The following is a 20,226-nucleotide window of genomic DNA, read 5'->3' as shown; positions in this document are numbered from 1 at the left end:
GAAACCGTCATCTCTTTGTCAAGCTCTTTTGTAGATGTGTTCCATAGTCTCACTCGGATGTTTTCTGGCAAAAAACAAATTACTAACTATAACAAAAAAAATCCAGATTTGCTCCTAAATAGAATAGCTAATGGAAAACAAATGATCAAAAAGAAATTATTTATGTATATAAATCTGTTGTAAAGAACCTGCAAGAGGAGAGATCAATAACTCAGCTGGGTTTCCTCAGACAGAAAACCTTTAACTTTAACTTTTTGTTTTTTTAAAAATAAACAAAAGTTGAATTGCAAAAAGACTGTTAAGACATTATAGACTTAAGTAACCTCTCAAACCCTTTCAAATAACTAAATAGATAATTAAATGTTACTTAAATCAGTTAGAAAAAAATGCAAATAAGTTATAAATACCTTTGATTTAAAATTGAAGATTGAAATACAGTTTCATTCCAGGGTGTCCACTTATTGAAGTTATAATAATTATAAAACTATTTCATCATTTTACTAAACATTTAACAACATTAAAATAAAGGGAATAATACAGTAGATATATGTTACATTTTGTATGCGGCATTACGTCCACTGATTATATTTTTTTCAAATGTTCCTGACATATTTATGCAACCAGTTATGCTAAGCTACTATATAAAAGTCTGATCTTCAAAATATAACTTTATTCTTTTAACTCATATACTAAAATGATTATTTAATATATGGTGTTATAAATTTGCATCCAGTAAGAACATTTTAATGCTGAGTCTTACCACCTCCAAGAACTCAGCTAATTCAACACTTCTATTATTCTAGAAACAGCCCAGTTTTATAAAGCCGCTGTAGGATATTTATTCCTCCCAAAAAATGCAATACAAATTTGTAACCTGTTTGGCTGCAAGTAATTTCATGGCACTTAGTACACCTCTGAAAAAAATCGCTGACTTAACATCTTGCAAGAAAGAGTCAATTAGAATGTTATACATTTATAACCCTCAACTTAACTCATTAACAAATTATAATCATATTCAGAAACATTTTGACATGGATTCATCCTGTCACACATAAAGAACAAAGCAGAAGGGTATACTTAAATGTGGGTGAAAACTGGGTCACCGAGAATTAATCCACCTCAACATTTGAAGAATGCATGAACCTTGGATGGAAGGATGGCAAAGGTGTCTGAAGACAGGTATGTTGTCATGTGAAGCACAGATCCAGCCTACTAAAAATAAACCTTAGTCATTTGCATCCAGAGTAGCAGTGAGAAAGCAGTTAAAAGAGATGGTTGTTACAGTACTTTGAAATGCTTGTCAGTTTGACTCAGTTAGCAAGCTGTTTCTGATTCCAGAAGCAGCATATCAAAATTTTCCTGCTATTTATTTATTTTTTCAAATGATTCCCATAGCAAACTGCTCCAATCTGGATTGAAAAGTAATTCAGTAACTTTAAATACAATGGTACAACCACTCTTTTAGATTACATCCTAGGTACAGATGAAATCTGTTTTGTTTTCTAAAAGAACAAGTTTTAGCTTATTTTGTCATGTTCAAGAGAAGTAGCCAGTGCTTCATGTTGACTGCAAATGTTTATATATTTTCTTTCTCAAATTAAGTTAATGCTTAGTGTCTAGATTTGGTTGAGGTTTGTTGGCCCAAAAGCAGAGGCAAGGAGGCAGAGGTGATTTTCTTGTGGGTTTAATGAAAGGTTAAGTGAACACAGGGGCAGGAAATCCAAAAATCCAAACACAAAAACAAAGTCCAAACAAACCGGAAACAAGGAATCCAAAATCCAAAAATCAAAACATGAAAACAAAGTCAAAACTAACCAGAAACCATGGAGACATCAGGGGGGATACTATTACGAGGAGGAAGGCTCAGAGAGACGGAGTTGGAGGAAGTTAGACAAGAAACCAGCACTGAAGAACTGAAAAGAGAGAGTATTTATTTATTTATTTATTTATCTATTTTCAATTAAAACATTTTTTTAAAGAAAAGAGAGAGTATTTAAGGGAGACTGAAACAAAGAGAGGACTAATGAGCCGATTGGGAGCAGGTGTGAACAGGGCAGAATCAGGAAAGGAGCTAGGGAAAAAGGAGAACACAAGAGGGCAGCAGAGGGCAACAAATAAAAACCTGAGAACTGAATATAACCAGAAAACACAACAAAATAAGGATCAAACCACTAAAACTAGAACACATAGGGGCAAAGCAAAACTGAATACTCAAAAAAAACATAACAAAACCAGAACTCTGACACTTAGCACAAAAGTTGTCGCCTTAAAACAGCGGAGATAGTGGATATGTTGACAAAATAGATAATTTATTTTACAATCAACGAACCATTTATACAAAAGTGGAAAGAAGAAGTTCCCTGTTGAAAGAAATCCATAAGACTTCTCATTTTCTTTTTGCCATAAACTTAAAAGAAGGTTCAATAATAATGTGGGCCTTGTTTTAAACAGATCAGACCAACGCTAAACTTTCTAGCAAATAATCCAAATGTTGCTTGCAGAGAAAACTATAATAAACCAATGAAACATGCTGGTGGGGGAGCAAAAATAAGGTATTCTTTTCTTAGTAGAGACAAGGATGCTGATCAGAAATGAAGGTGACAAGGTTGGAGCTGAATACTGACTGGTGAAAGACACTAGAGTAAAAACTGTAAGGGCTGCTAGAAAATTGAGTCTGGGGTTGGGGTTAAACTTAGATCAGAAAAAGTCACCCTTAGTAAACAGCTGGGGCTGTAATGCAATGGCTTGCATCAAATCATATTCATAAATATGAGTGAGCAACTCACATCCACGACTTAGATTAAATTGATGATGAGCAGCAGAAATTGAAAATTAATCTTATAGATGGCATCGCGGCTGAACTCAGTTATGGTGCAAAGAAGAAGAGGCAAACAAATCAGTCTCTAAATGTGGAGAGGTTTATGAGAAATAATGCAAAACAGACCTTCTGCAGCCATAGGTGTGTCTTTACCAAGGCAAAAGGGCAGAGTACTAACACATCACAGCACACTAGATTTTTGAGAACACATTTTAACGTGTCTAAATGTAACACTATTTATTACTTTGATCTTTATCTCTAGTATTGATCATACTCTCTTAACTTTGCTCTTGATATGACCAAATAGTTGATCAATCAGACTGGGTTCAGGCAGACTTGAAGCATTAGTCATGATAGTGTTTTTTAACGTCAAGGTAAAAGGAGAAAGCAGTTTGTTGTAAGCTTTTCAGCAGGACACACATGGTGTGCTTGTCAACCCCGGAGCCTGTCATCATAATGAAGCATCAAGAGAGAGGCTGTGATGCCATTATACAGACAGATGTGAGGGATGGGGGGGTGAAGCACACGGCAAGAATGAGAGCGTGCTTTGTGAACATGTGAGAGTGATGGGCGGTAGCGCTGCAGTCTGTTACCAAAATGGCATCAAGGAACCAGTGTGTCAGGGTTGAAAAATTGCATTTGTGTTCTCTGTCTATCATGGTGCCCTCATAGTTTCCTGTGGGTAGGCAAGAGGTATCCTTTTTTGGCAACTTACTTTATACAAACAAGATAAATAAAAAAAAAAATAATTAGTTGGTTTTGGCATAAAGATTTTCTTCAAAGTTCATTTTATTGTGGTTCTAACATGATAACATTTTAAGAATATATTTTAATTTTCTAATCCCTTCTGCAGCCAAGGCCCAGAGGTCGAGCACTAATCATGGTCAAACAGTTCATTTTGCACATACATGGAATAAATTCACCACAACTTCTGTTCAAAATATAAGAGTTTATTAACAAAAATCTTTCAGCTCCAAGTCAAACATATTTCAGTTTAACACTCTCAACTTAGACTAGTAAAACTCAACTAAACTAAACTAACTACTATGTACAAAGAGGAAGGGGGAAACAGTTGAAAAACATATTACAGTTTAAGATGGATTCTGTGTTTGAATCTGGAAGAATTTGGGATATGATCAAATTAGCTTTTCACTAATTTTAAAGAAATTGGAATGTTTTTCAGACCAATTCACAATGCAAACCCATGAGGTGAATAAAACATTATTCGGCCAAATAATGTTTTATTAAAGGATTTGCTTAATCAAGAACCAATAACCTTTAGCTAAATGATTCTTTACTCTCTTTAAGATAGCTAGCAGCGAATAGACATCAGGATTCCACTAAATGACTCTTGGTCATACTTGGTAATGGAAATGTAATGAACATTTGAGGAACACATGAACACTAATTTTATATCAGTGTTTAAATCCTTAGTGAATAAAGCTTGTCTAAGCTTAAGCAACAGCTCAACACATATTCCTGTAGCATAGCGTAGCATGCAGTCCATTCTTTAGCATCAATTAGCGTCGTCTTTACTCAGCAGTAAACACGTGATATGATTAGCATCATCAAAAGACATGTTTGTTCTGTCCCTAATTATGCCAGACCTGCAAACCTTTTTTTCATGTCCAGTTGGAAAGCTTGAGTTTCATCCATTTGCAGCTCTGCAGTCAGGGCACAGCAGGGGTTATTTGTCTCAGTCGCTCATCAGGCAATCCTTCTCTCATCGAGTCTGGCTCTATAAGTTCTGAAACCCAAGAGCAGGCCCCCCCAAACTCGGTCCTCGAGAGCCGTTGTCCTGCAGGTTTTAGAGGTTTCCCTGCTTTAGCACAGCTGATTATAATGATTGCAGTAGAGCAAAAGCCTGTTAATCAACTATCAATTAAAATCAGCTGTGCTGGAGCAGAGAAACATTTAAAACATGTAGGACAGCGGCCCTCGAGGACCGAGTTTGGGGATGCCTGCCCAAGAGAAATGTGTTGCAAAAGTTCGGTTTTGCAGCAGTTTGGTTCTGAAAGGTTCTGACTTATCCTTAATGGTTCTGGAGATCTGGTTCCCCTGGGGCCCCCAGCAGTTCTCCTCTGGTCATCCTATCAAGATGAAATATGGACACTGGTCCCCAATGTCCAAAAAGTATGATCATGGCATATGGCACAACACTGGGATGAGAATCAGTTCCTCTAAGTCCAAGGCCATGACCAGAAAAAGATGTCTTGCCTGCTTCAGTTTGAAAGGAAGGTTCCTGCCTCAAGTGAAGTTAAAGTTTCGTGGGGTCCTGCTCACTCATGAAGCAAAAATGGAGCGAGAAATGGATAGATGGATTGCAGCATCTACCATAATGCAGCTGCACCGGTCTGTCCTGGTGAAGAGAGAGCTGGACAAAAAGGGAAAGCTCTTGATTTAATGGTTTGTCTACATTCCTACTCTCACCTATGGTCATGAAATCTGGATCATTAAAAAAAGGGGGGGGTTGGGGGGGGTTGGGGGTTTGGGGGCGGTGGGGGTAATTGAAAGAAGAAATGTCTAATCATCGGGATTTGCTCTGTGATCAGAGGAAATGTTACGTGGCGCAGAACAGTGGTGAAAATTGGAAGTTCAGTTTAATATAATACAACTGTGTGAATAGTTCCATCTGAAATGAATGAAAATAGTTGTTTTAATGGTTATAGAGTCAGATATGTGGCATTAATGTTTGGTTTATCTAAAGGTTTTTATCTGTTAATGTGTAAATGAGTTTGGCTGTAATTTAAGGACAGATTCTAATAGATCTGCAGAGAGGGGACTATGAATCTGATAGGAGTTTAATTTTTTTATTGTTGTTTTGCACAATATGCTTAACTAAGTATTTTTTGTTGTTGAATATTAGAGATTTTGCAGATATATTTTGTAGATACATTGTTTAGATTTACTTATATATTTCTAACCCTTTTATAGAATAGAATAGAAAATCCCTTTATTTTCCCACAATGGGCAAATTTACAGCAGCAGAAAGATTATTGAAAATGGTCACACAAATGAGGACCTTAGAAAAATGTATAAGAATAACATAATAGGGAAGAGTTAAAATATAAAAAATAAAATTCTGTAAAGTGTTTTAACAATATAAAACTGGAGAATAAATAATCAACATGCAGCTATGGACATTTTTACAGTAATTTGAAAATAGCAGCAACATCAGAGATGTGCAGAATGACAGCAGCAGGTTATTTAACTGACTAAGGTTTCTATCATTACATTTGATTTTATTTGTTCCTGCTCCCGGTGGTTGGAATCTTTATTCCACTCTGGATTCTTGTGAGTGTAGTCTTTGTTCACTTTAACTTTTAAAGAAATAAATGAATAAACAAACAGTTTTGAAAACCTCGGTATTCATTCTTTTCCTGCTTTGTGTGTCAACTTTCACGGTTGCTAAGCAACAGAGCATACAGCGGTAAAACCCGCCGAAGGGTAGACCTGTTCGAATTTACAGCCAAAACTCTTCCGGCCTCCTTATTTTCAAGGACTTCAAAGGATCCAGTCTAGGTAGACCGCGTCCTTGGAGGATGCGTCCTAGGTTTTCGAACAGAGCCTCTGATTAAGAACAGGGCTGCCCGCACTCAGGCGGCTCAGGGATTACGTCACACGGAGCGTTGTGCGCAGTGAAATCAGGACATTTCCTCACTTTCTAAAAAAAACCCGGGACAGGACGTGAAATACGGATATGTCCCGGGAAATACGGACGTTTGGTCACCCTAATTTACAGAAACCATTCATATTTTTATAAACTAGTCTGACTTCATGTTCTGATTGAATTGTCTTTGTAAAGTGACTCAACACATGATTTGTGTTGGGAATTGGAGCTATTTAAGTACATTTAATTCAATATTTATTCTCTCATTAGGTCTCAAAATACAAAAACTACAACAAATATTTTTCACTTTCCAACCTGAAACTGGTTCTTAATTTATTCAGCATTTTGCTAGTTTTACAGAATAAACAAACAAACAGAAATATTTTAAATACAAAATGACCAAAATTATTGGAGTTGGAATCATTAAGTTGTTAGAAACTTTACCACACAGCATCCCTGTGCTGCTAGATTTAATTCAACAAAAGCTGCAAAACTATTGGTAAAAACTCAAAAGTGTTGTTGCACATGTGGCACATTATACATCCTCAGACTGAAGGTGACCATGGAATAACAAGCTGCTTCTGCAGATAAATGTAGGGAAGAAAGTGACAGTTCTGGTGACACATTTCCCTGTAAATCATACTGAAGGGGAAAGTCAAACCAGCAGAGTATGAAAAACAACAGATTTTTGGAGGTTGGGAGCAAATTGTTTATCAGTTATCTAAATTAGCAGCACAAGCTTTTCATATTTTGTTAAAAAGAAATCAAATTCACTTTTCAGTAGATGCAATATAGAGGCGTTTTTCTCCAGACTGGAAGAACAAAAGGAGATTTGACAGAAGTATCAAGTATTTATGCAAGATGAGGACATTGGATTTTCACAGCTATGCGGAACAGAAAAGCAATATTTGTTTGACTTCAAGATAAGATGAACATTCCTATTTCTCAACATGCCACCCCTTCTTTAATGATAATTAATAGGACTCATCCTTCAACCAGCACTAATTTCTGGGATGACAGACGTGCAACGCACGTTTCACAAACTCTACCTCACATTTTCCAACAGCCTGAAGTAATGACACTGACTGATTCTCTACTTCTTGGTTGTGGCTCTGTTTGACTGACACCTGTATCTTTCAACTGAAAATTCAGTTTCGAACAAGGCCTGGTTTACATGTATAATTAATTAGGCTCATCTCTCAGCTGAGGCTTGGCAGGTAATTATTAATGACAGCTGCTATTCTGGAGAGTTTGGCTGTTCGAGAGAGAGGGGCCTCAGCAAATCACTGGCAGACAGTGTAATTTATAAATCGTTCTCTGTCACACTTGGAGAAAGGTTTGGGGAGATAATAGTGTGCCTTTTAAGAAAAAAATAGATAACGCTTCCATTGCATGAGAATACTTTTTAGAAATGTTGAAGAAAATGGTATTCAAGGGGAAAAAATCTTAGGTAAAATTTTCCCATGACTTTGTTTTGTAGATTAAAGTCTTAAAGAATGATTCTCAGGACAGTCTCAAAGCTTTTGCCAAGCCATCTGAGAGTGTGACTGAACATGTGATGGAGTCTGCCTATTTAGAAAAGGGAATGTCTTACTCAAGTTGACTTTAAGCTGGAGTGCTCTACTATCTCTGAGCAGCATCTCTCTGACATGTTAAGAGTGAGAAGTTATGTTTGGTCAAAGTACTGTGGTATCAGTGTTTCAAAAAAAGTTCATGATCAGCACTAAAGGAAAACCATTCTAATATTTACCAACCAGCTCTAGGCTGATCCTAAAAGTTGCTTTAATAAAGTACAGTTTGCTCTATGGGATTGCAAAGCTCCCCAGCTACTTCTGTATATCTTTACTGTTCTTTGCAAAGGCTTTAACATGCCTTGAACTTTTTACATTCTTTAATAATCACGAACTCTAATTTCTGTTACATTTTTGTCTAACATAAAGTCCTGGATGATTGCAAAGTCGAAGAAAGATACTCACTATCTTACAAATACAAAGTTCTGTAATCAGTAGTGTTAGGCCATCCCTCCTCAATTCAATACTTTGTATGACTACCTTTCAGCAGGATAAAAAGAAGAGTCTTCTATGTTTTATTAACTTTGTACATCTAGACCTGGCCTCCTGATTCATCTCAATAATCCAGTTAGAAACATCCATAGAGATTTAATCATTCTACAAAACTTGTCTAGAAGACATATTCAACTATTTGAAGAGATGAAGAACTGAAATCGACAACATAACCTTTGAAGACGTGTGGCAATAAAGGGATATTTAAATGAAAAGGGTTATTACTTACAGAAGTAAAGACAGGATCCAGGACATAACAGCATGAACAGAGAATATTTCCAAAAAGTTAAAGTACAAACCATTGGACTTTGTTTTCCAAGTTTGAAGACGTTTCTGTCACAAACCGAGACAAAAGAACCCAGTTTTCAAGGTGAGACAGCCAGTAGGAAAGTTCAAAACGTTTATTAAAACAAAAACATAAACAGACCAAACAAAAGTGAAGCTGCTGAGGATCTGCAGCTCACGGCGACTGTAGGAGGGGGGCGTGGGAGAACACAGGTAAGTGACCACTATCATCTGACAGGTGATGATTATCAGAGTGAGTCACTTAGCTAGTGTAACAGTTCAGTCCAAGCCCTGAAAGGGGAGCAATCCAGTCGCTGGACTGTCAACAGACCCGGTGCGCATCACCCGGAGTGTCCCCGGTGCTGCAGCCCCGGAAGACTTGCAGGAAGCCAATCAGAGTCAGGGGATGACAGATCAGAAAGGATTTAGGCTTCCAGGAATCCTAAAGCTCTCAGGCAGGTTCAGAGTCCGACAGAGTCCAGAAGCGTGACCAGGCGAACACTCACAGAAGCAGAATGGCTCGGGCGCAGATGGGCAGGCTCAGTGGTTGAGGGTAACAGAGACAGGACGTGGAACCAGAACTTGATGCCGGAAACTTTAAACTGGTCTCCTCCTTGGAGCCAGGCTTACAGGAATAAAACCTGATCCTCCGAGCCTAAACCCAGAGGACTCCGCAGGGAAGGAACAGTGCACGATCAGGAGACGAGACAGACACAAAACCCTCTTTCCACTGGCCGCCAGGATCCAGGACATGAAGCATGGAGTTGCATGAAAACACTGAACAGACAGACTAACAGGAAACAAATAAGGATCTGGCCCTGATTGCTCGGGCTGAACCAAATATAAGGCAAAGAAAATAGGTGAATGAAATAAAGTATAATAGCAGCAGGGAGGGAAATGGCAGGTGAATGAAATAATCAATTAAAGTAGAGGAATCACGCCACATCATGTCAGATTCTCTTCCTAACCAGGAAGCTTTTTCAATTTGAATTGCCTGAATTAGTTCCAAGCTTTATAGAGTGGTCCATGAACAGAGAATCCAGAAATGAGGTATAAAAAACAGGAAATTAAAGGGACAGTATGTAACTTTTTACTGAAAATATCCTTAAAGTAGCCTTTTTATTTGACTCTTTCCGACTAAAACATTGTTTGATAAGCAGACTGACCTCAATAGGTCAGTGCTGATACAGCTACAGTAGCATATTCCTTCATCTACTTCAGGTCAAAAGTACCCACGCTATTCGGCAGATGTGACGTACAGAATGTCCATGTTGAATAGACTTAGACCAAGACAACTTTTATTGTCATTTTGTAGCTGTTACAATATCTTCCGGCCCTGCATCCAACGCTGCAAAGCCTCTTCACAGAGGACAGAGAGAACAGTCAATAGTAGTCAATAATGTTATGGTCTCAGGACACACAGTGCTGGGATGAAATGTCTTTAATGGAGTTGCAGAGGATCCTCAATGATCTTCTCTGCTGTTCTCACCTTCTTCCAGTCTGAGGCACTGCAGCCTCCACACCATACAGTGAGACAGCTCTCTATGGTGCTTCTGTAGAAGGTGGTGAGGATGGGTGTGGGCAGGTGGGCTCTCCTCATCCTACATAGGAAGTACATGCACTTTTTTGCCCTTTTGACCAGTGAGGTGGTGTTTACAGTTCAGGTGAGTTTGTCTGTGCTGTGCACCCCCAGGAAGTTTGGTATGGTATGGGTATGAATAATGAATCATTAATGAATTAACCTAGGAAACAATTGAAGTGTCATATTCAAGATGGATATTGTGGATATTTACAAGTGCCTGGCGCCCACCTCGACTCAGACACCAATGCCAACTCCAGGTAAGGTGAAAAAAAGCACAAAGTAAAAAGAAAAAAAACCCTTGTGAAGTATTAAGGAAGAGCTATGAGAACAAGCAGAAGAGTTAGTGGGGCAGTTTTGTGTTTTGACAACCGGTGGCAATATCATTAGCAAAACTCTAATACCTCTTTGAATACAAATGAGAATTTAGGGGCTATGTGCAAAACAGGTGAGCACAACATAAACGCAAACAGCTGTGGATAATAAGTTTATACTTCAAAGTTTTTGTCCTCCAGAAACTTTAATGTGATGCCAGGACATAAAGTCTTTTGCAGTTTGGAACAGATTTGTTTCCGTTATTGCCAGTGGTTTCACTCTGTCCAGAGGATAATACTGTTATGAACATGCATCAGCTTTGATTTGCTAGTTTTCCTGAACACAACGCTCTGCTGTGTTCCTTGGTCTCCATACAGTATTTACCCACTGGTGTATTTGTGGACATTTTAATTAATTCCCTCACTTTACATTATTTAATGTAGGTCTATGAATTAAATCCAAATAAGATAAAGAAAAGTGATAATTTTGGAAGGTTCTCTATGTCAATTGCTTATGTTGAAACAACATGGGAGCAAAGACTTCATCAAGGGTACGTTGAAAACGTGAAAAGTATCAATATGTTTGATACATTTCTAACCCTTTTATTCTTCTGTAATCAAGCATCCTTTGTTATCAGATTAAAAATGAAAATTGATGGTTTTATGCAATCTATTAGTGAATTAAAGGCCAGTTTTTTTTTTTTTTTTTTTGCAATAATGCAGTGCGATAGTGTTTATTATAGCACAACATTGAAACTGATGTTACCTCTGACAAGAACAATTCTCTTAAATAAAAAGTTGAATTAAAAAGTTTCCCCGATGCATAAATATGTTTTTGTCTTTGTCTTTTTTTATTACAATAGGTTTGATTACACTATAAAAACTATTGATAAGTGCCAAAGGCATCTCAAGACACTCTACAGAGATAGTTCAACAAGATCATACAAATACTACCCCATTGTGTTTTTTCGGAAAGTTGTATATATATACACATATCAATGTTGACAAATTAAAGGTATACTGTATACACAAGGAGACAATCTTCTTTAGCTTTGAGTTCGAAGGGGGGCCAGCTTATCTATTGGTTGTCAAACGTGTCAATCTTTGTGACAAATTCATTTTATCTTTGCTGTGCATGTGCACTATTAGGGTTTATTCAGCCAATTTGCTTAATAAGTGTCTTTGCTATTTACTTTGGAAATTGCTCATAGACCCAAGAAGCAAATGGTCTTACAAGTTTATGAAAACGAGACTAAGACCTCAAAAGAAAGAAAGAATAACAGAGTGTATTTGGGAGATTCTTTCACACAATGGTGAAAGACCAGGTTGGATGGCCTTATGCAGGTATGGTAGAAAGGACCTGGGTATTTCATACCTACAATTCAGAAAAAAGAAAAAGAAATCCTTCACTATACCTTTAATAAATCAATGAATAAAATCGTAGTTAACTTGCAGAGAGACTAACTTTTTCCACATAAAACACAAAAACTATTTCTTAAAAAGAGCATAATTTCTGTATTGTCATCTTTAATGTTAGCTTATTTATATGAAGAACTGCTGTATCTGTCAGTATGTGGCTCACATGATAACAATTAAAATATCAAATTGAATTTTCCACCTGAGAGTGTCACTACTGCCACCTTCTGTTTAGAGGGGAACTGTTTTTTGCCCCGTCCACACGAACTCAAACCCTGGCCTAAACGCACAAATTTTTCACCAAACCAGCCTCTCATCCATACGAAGCCGGCGTTTCGGGATCTGTAAACAATCTTTTTTTTATTAACCCTTCAGAGTGGGAAGATTTTGAAATGCCGTTTTCGCGTTTCCATCTTTGAGCTCTAACCGCATTTTTTTTTTTTACACGCATAAGTCATAGCGTCGCCTCTAAACACACATGCGCGACACAGTATCACAACAACAATGGCGCCGTACTGTGTTGAATGGTTGCTGCTCATGCTACTCACCCTGCTGTCGGGCTTACAACAGAATCTTCTTCTTCTGGAATATCTCCAGGAAGAACAGAGCAATATCGACGACATAGTTCAGCACCTGAATTTGACTGAACCACCAAAATGGACCTGCAGGGCCATTTTCCAGTTTTCTGGTTTGGTTGTTGTATAAATATTACTGCGCATGCCCAACATTTCGTTGCCTGTTTTCGCATATTTTTGCTTTGGCACCACAGCGCCACTTACAGGCCTGGCATACATTTTGCAGCGTTTTCATGCATTCGTGTGGTTGATCACATTTATTTTACGTCTCCGTCTTTACGACAAACGTTCTGGAAAATATTAGCGTTTCGTGTTCGTTTTGACTTCGTGTGGACGGGGCCTAAATACATCAGAATGGGTACAACAAATCAGCTGGTAGTAGTGGGAAAAACGGTTGCCAATAATTTGCAAAGGGTGATCATAGGCACCCCTGGTCCCTCATCAAGCTCCGCCCCTGCCACACAACCACTGAATCATAAAAAGAAAACACACAAATTCAGACAGAATTCATGACAGACATCCATGAGAGGAGTGATCAGGAAAAATTATTTTTCTACAATTATCTCTAGAGCACAGATCTAGAGGTCACCTTGCAACTGAAAATGCGACAAAGCCAGACAAGCACAAAAAAACATCATTGAAATGTTGAAAATCAGTCAAAAGCATTGTATGATACAGTTAACAGTGTGTAGCTCTGTTCCCAAAGATTCTCTTTTCCTATCAAGGAAGAAGCAAAAAATGAGCTGTGGTTACTGTTGACGAGCTTTATATAAGCGGCTAACTGTTCCAACTTGGAGATCCCTACATGGATTTACCGACTATAGTGTTAAACATAGTCTTAATCGGCATGTGTCTGATGCAAATTTTCATTTTTATGCAGATGATACAGTTATTTACTGCTGTGCACCTTCTCTTAAACAAGCCATTCCACACTTACGGAATGCTTTTAATGTGGTCCAAAATTCTTTGCTACAGTTGAAACTTGTGCTCAATGCAGACAAAACTAAATGTGTGCTTTTCACAGACCTTCGGAACAGGCCACTGAATGTTCCTTCAGTGGTTACTCTTGATGGACGTGAAATAAAGATTGTTACAACTTATACAGTAAGTATCTTGGTATTGTTATTGATGACTACCTATCATTTAAGCCTCATGTTCGCTGTCTAGTGAGAAAGTTGAGACTAAAATTGGGTTTTTACTTTCGAAATAAGCTGTGCTTTTCTTTTAATGTAAAAAAAACGGTTGGTGGCATCCACTTTTTTAACTGTGCTGGACTATGGTGATATATTATATATGCATTAATCTGCTCAATGCCTGCAGATGATTGATGCAGCCTATCAGGCATCATTGAGATTTATTAATAATTTTAAAGCTCACACCCATCACTGTGAGCTGTATTCTCGTGTAGGGTGGTCTGCCTTGGCTACACAGAGGCTTTGTCATTGGTATATATTTATATATAAGGTTAATCTTGGTGCGCTTCCATCTTACTTATGTTCACTTCTTATGAAAAAAAGTACTGGTCATTACTCTCTCCATTTTCAGGCTGTTGTCTTGTTTTCTGTCCCACGTGTCAGCAGTGGTCTTGGTCTCAAGACCGGTCTCGAGACCATTTTTTGATGGTCTCGGTCTCGTCTCGGACTTGACCGCATTTGGTCTCGGTCTTGTCTCGGGCGCTGAGGACTCGGCATATTATTTCAAGACCGGTCAAGACCACAACTGTGGAAATAACACTAATCATCAGAATATTATCAGTTTCTTTAAGATCCTTCTTTTTATTGGATGCTTGGATTCAAATCCAAGAAATAACCTGTCTCATTGGTAAATGCAGTGAAGGAGATCAATCTATTTTTTCAACAAATTATCTGTCTCATAATATTTCACAACTTGGTGACAGATATAGATTTATTTAAGAAAAGTCATATAATATAGCTTTAATCTGTATATGAGAGAGAAACAAGAGAAATGATTGGCTTTTTTTTCAGTTTTACACATTTTACAGAATTTTGCACATTGTTTTGAAATAGCACATTTAAAAACAACATAAAAGTATGTACTGTTCATGAACGGCAGAGAAAATCCAATTTTGATTGACTTTGATTGAATTGTTTGAAATACTGTGATTACTACACAGAAGTACTAAATAAAGATGTTAATGTTTAGTCCAGTTCTGTGTGTTAAATATCTAGGTGTTTTTATGTGAATGTGGGTCTTTTAGATCAATTTTAGTGATTTTATCATGTTTCACATTTTATTGTCACATACTGGCGCTGGTCTTGACTCGGCCTCGACTTCCCTCGGGCTTGGTCTTGTCTCTGTCTCGATAGACTCTGCTCTTGGTCTTGGTCTCGGGTTAGGTGGTCTTGACCACAACACTGCGTGTCAGTACTGAGCTGGGTAAAAGGGCCTTTGCTTACTCTGCTCCCTTTACATGGAATTTTCTGCAAAATAACTTGAAACTTAGTAAATTGGTTCCTTTGAATACTCTTAAGCTGAGAATGAGATGTTTTGAGGTGGACTCCCTCACATGTGAATGTTTTAATTGAAATTTTATTGTAAGTGCATATTTGGCTTTTATGTGTGTGTCTTTGTAGGTATGTAATGATATGATGTAATTTTGATGCCTATCTTGGCCAGGTCTCCCTTGCAAAAGAGATTTTTAATCTCAATGGGTATTACCTCGTTAAATAAAGGAAAAATAACAAAAAATCAATTAAAAAAACAGTGTTTCTTGCTTTTTACTTCCACACAGACATAGACTCTCTCTTTATTTTTCTACAATACACACTTGCACACTCAAACAAACACCCACACATGCGTACAGGAAGACACAACACAAACTTAGTTTGATATGAGTTTAATACAATTTGTCAAGTCGATGATTATTACATTGGAAATGATATTAAAAGGATAAAGTCAATGAGAAACCCACCCAAATGCTCAAAGTTAACCAGACTTTACTTATCCTTTTTTTAGATAAATATAATTCCAAACAAAGAAGGGTTACGACTTTCATTAACACAAGAGTACAGCATGCAAATACAGCATGTTTGGGTTACGCCAGGGCCGAAAGTGGGCGAAGATAAATTGAGGTTAAGGGAATTATGTTGCACAAGTCTTATCCTTCTTTAATTTTAAGCTATAAATTAATTTCTTTAAAAACAAGGTTTGTCCAAGGTTACACTCGTTTTTTTATGAATAACAGGGGAGATATTAAACTGCTGTGGTGCCTGTGCCGCATAAAAACAACTAAGTCATAAAGAAATCGTTTGAAGTTACATTGCGATGCACTCTCATTGTTATTTAATGAACTCTGCTCATTTCTCTTCCTGCAAAATCCATTAAAATCAATAATTTTTGCTTCATTTTCCCCCCCATTGCTCTTTTTCCACCTGGAAACCAAACTGTGGTTCAGGAGATGAGAGAGAAAACTGAGGCAGAGAGTCAGTAAATTACCCAATCAAACCATAGTCTTAATTTGAGTCCAATTTATTTGTGCATTTTTTAAAGAATGAACACTACTTACATGAACAAGTTCACTGATCACCAACTATTAAACCCCAACAAATAAGGTGAAGCAATATGAAAGAGACTGCATTCAGATCACACATGCCCTTACCTTTGTTGTACACGGCAAATGCCATTTAGATAAATGCTTGACACATGGTGCTGTTTTAACCCAAATTAGCCCTATGTCTTAGATCTCAGAATTGCCTAATTAACTGAGAGAGTCCTACAGCCTTTCAAGGTTTGCACTTTAAACAAAGCCGGCGAGCAACGTAGTGATCTGGTTTTTTTTTTTGTGCACCTGCAGGGCAGAATAAGTGGTGACGGGAGGGAAACACTGATTGCAGTAAAGCCAAACCTATTTCCTGTTACTGCCCTGTTTCCCACCTCCCAGAACCCTCGAATATGTGATGCTTAAAGTTGTTGACAGGGACTCACGTAGGGCTGAACACGATTAGAACTAGATTTGTATTTAAGATGCAAAACACTGTTTGCAGCTTAATCTCAAATTAGGAAAGCAGGATATGAAAAAAAAGATCCAACACTTGAACTAATTTGTTGTCATGGATAGATAAATATTTGATTCTTCAAAGCCAAAGTGAGAGCTTTACTCTTACAGATTAATTTCTACAGTATGTGTACCCATGTGACACAGATAAAATAATAATAAATACTAAAATTATCCTGACCATAACTCAAAATCCTGTCCACTGAATCAAGGGCGTAGGTTTGATTTCAACTTTGGTAGGGACACTGTTGCTCTGATGTCATTGGTCCTATGCAAAAATATGCATGCTTGTTTTTTTTATGCTTGACGTGAAAATCAGGGTGTATTTCGTTTAAAAAGAAAAGCAGCATTTCTTGCTACATTTATACAAATTTTATAAGCACTACACACACTAGATGCTGTTTATCAATAACTGTCACTTTACTGGCTCTGATGAATGAGGAAATAGGACCTTTTTCCACTTTGAAAAGGTTTGCATTTGAAATTACCTAAGACGGTAGGTAAATCTGTGCCTATTTAACAGAATATAGTCTAAATATGTCTGGTATATGTGGATTTATACTTTTTTTTTCAAGATATAGAACCGTGCAGAGGTAAAACCCACTCTTATATTTTAAATGTTCTCTTTGTATCATTAAAACAAAGCAAAATAATAGATTCAAGGGACACCAAATACATGTCTTTACCTGAGCACTGGAAATAGAAGAGGAACTGACACTGATCATTTAATTATTAACTTTCACTCTACAAGCTTTACATCTAAACTGTAGTTACTCTGTTTAACCCATTTCATGTATTATTTATGGCTGAAACAATTAATTGGATTAATCAATTATTGAAATAATGTCAACAGATTTAGTAATTGATTGATCATTATGGAGTAACGAGAATCTAAAAGATGTCTTTAGCTCACAGAGCGACCAACTTAGAGCAAGAATTATACCAAAATTGTAAAAAAAAAATTGATTAGCGTTTTTCATTTTAGATAAAACATGTTTTCATCTGTCAATATTCCCCATTCCAGAACTCCTCTACTGCTGCAACAACACTTTATTGTAAATTATAAACAAGGTATTCACATCTAATTGTTTGCAGGGACAGGTAGTTTTGGTAGGGACTTGTCACTATGGTCCCTATGCAAACCTACGCCTATGCACTGAATATATTTTTCTTTTTCCATCATATTCACCACAATCAGCAGAACCAAAAAGCTTTCAGCATATGTTGAAAAGATACCTTAAAAATCATGCCTCTCTCATAACCATAAGGGGAGAAACATACACATGTAAAATGAGAGGTATGGTGTATGGTTTCAACTCCTTCAGCACAGCAAACTGGAGCAGTGACTGCCATCCTGTAGATAACACCTTAACCCATCTATTCATCTTAAGCTCTCATCCTATCAAATCAATTATCTTTGGAGAAGAAAAAATAACTGTGGCCCAAAGAACGTCCCTCCTACAGGAATCCATGGAGGTGGTGGCATGAACCTTTGGCATCTTTTTCTGATAAGGCTACAAGTCATCTTCAGTGCATCAAAACACCTGAATAGAGACATGAATACATCCAATACAATCTTTCTTTATACAGAAAACGGATTATTATGATAGATAGGTTACAGGTTTACGATGACCTAAAAGTTAGTTAAGAGACAGGAAAGAATCATATTTGATGATGAAGTGGCCAAGCTAATCTCCAGTTATAAGTCCTCTAGTAAATCTGTTGATCTCTGCATTCGAGGAAACTAAAGTAAAAATTCAAGAACCAGAAACTACTAAGAGATCTGTGTAAACCAGATCACTAAGATGTGTTTTATTGCTCTACCTATCTATATATTTTTTTTCTTTTTTCTCTTATTGTATGATTTTATATAATACTAACTGAACTGACTTAAGGCTCCTAAATATAACTGGAAATTACTTGCATATTTGCCCTTTTATAGACTTCAGCTTTTGACCTTTCTCAGTTCAATGTTGAGGAAGCATGTTTGATTATTAAGCAATTTAAATCACTGTGGCAAAGCATGCCTTAGAGAGACCATGGCGACACTAGATACTGATTTGAAGGTTTCTTATCTGCTAAGTAAGAGTTTATATCTATAATGATATTGGCTCTTTTTTTTCTAGAAATTTTTTCCACTCATTCAGCATTTTGTTGGTTTTCAGTTGCCTTTGTTGCAAACTTAATCTAATTTGTTCTAATAATAATAATTTGATTTGTGAAGCACTTTTAAATAATGATAAAAAAAATTAAAGAGTAAAACAAAAATATATGGGGGACAACTGGGACTTTAACTTAGTTCTAAAAACCTCCCCCGGAATTTGATGTCTGAAATCTGAAAGGAGATCTCTGCCTGCACTCATGGTTTGCACAGCCCCTATTTTGGTAGCCTCGTGAGACTATCTTGATCTCGCGAGCTTTCAAGGTTTTACTCACAGATCAGTCTGGAGACTCTCCGTTAAAGAAAATTTGGAGCCGTTCACCAAACAAACGTCCAATCAGTGTTGGCTTTAAGGCGGGTTGAGGTGTGACGCAACGAGAATTGCGACAGTTCAGTCTAAAGAACATGGCGGCTTCAGCCGATGAAACTGGCATTAGTGTGGCTATCGGGCAAGTTTTATCGGAATTACAGAGTATTTCTTTACTAAAAGAAGAGCAAAACACTGCTCTGGAGGATTTTCTCAGAGGAAAATATGTTTTTGCTCTTCTCCCGACTGGTTTAGGCAAGAGTTTAATCTATGAATTGTCTTGTGCCTGGCTTGTGATTGTGTTTTCGTCGTCGCTCTGTTAGTACGTCATATGCTTCGTTGATCTGATTGGTTTATTTGCCCCGTCTATCACCAACATAGGCCAATCAGCTAACCAGTATTTTCGCCCCTTCCCAAAATTACTTCAACGGAAGGTTTCCAGATGGATATGCGGAGCAAATCTATCTGGCGGAGTCAGGTTACTATTTTGGCTCACTGGCCGCAACAATGCATCTCAACTTCTTTGTGATTATAGATATTTTGGTGGTTCCTCAATGGGGACTTGCAAAGTAAATCATTTACTACTAAAAACATATATCGCTAATGCACTGTTTTTCATTTATACTGGTGGATGCATAAAAAAGCCACCTCAGATTTTGAAACCTGATAATTTAACATTCAATTAATAAACAGTAAAGGTTTGGTTTTGGGTTTGTGTCTCTTATTGTATGACTCAGCATGGAGAGCTTAGCTCAGAGAAGAGAACAGTTAGTAATTGTGAGTTTACATTAGGTACACCATAGAGGTGGAACGGTTCACAAAATCCACGGTTCGGTTCGGTAAACGGTTTCGTGGTCACGGTTTTCGGTTCAGTTCGGTACAGTATATGTTGATTGTTACAACGAAATTGTTTCTGCTGCACCCGGCTACGCTGCTTCGCTTCTTCTTCTTCTTGTTTACTACTGGTGGTTGGCTTTTTCGCAGTACCGCCACCTTCTGCTCTGGAATGTACACGCTTCCCCTATGAGAAAAAGGAGCAGCGCATGAACCGAACGAAACACACGCGAACCGAACCGAGACAGT

This window comes from Cyprinodon tularosa, unplaced genomic scaffold (assembly GCF_016077235.1).
Source record: "Cyprinodon tularosa strain WSP-4 unplaced genomic scaffold, ASM1607723v1 ctg17, whole genome shotgun sequence".
NCBI lineage: Eukaryota > Metazoa > Chordata > Actinopteri > Cyprinodontiformes > Cyprinodontidae > Cyprinodon > Cyprinodon tularosa.
Note: the sequence above shows the minus strand (reverse complement) of the source record.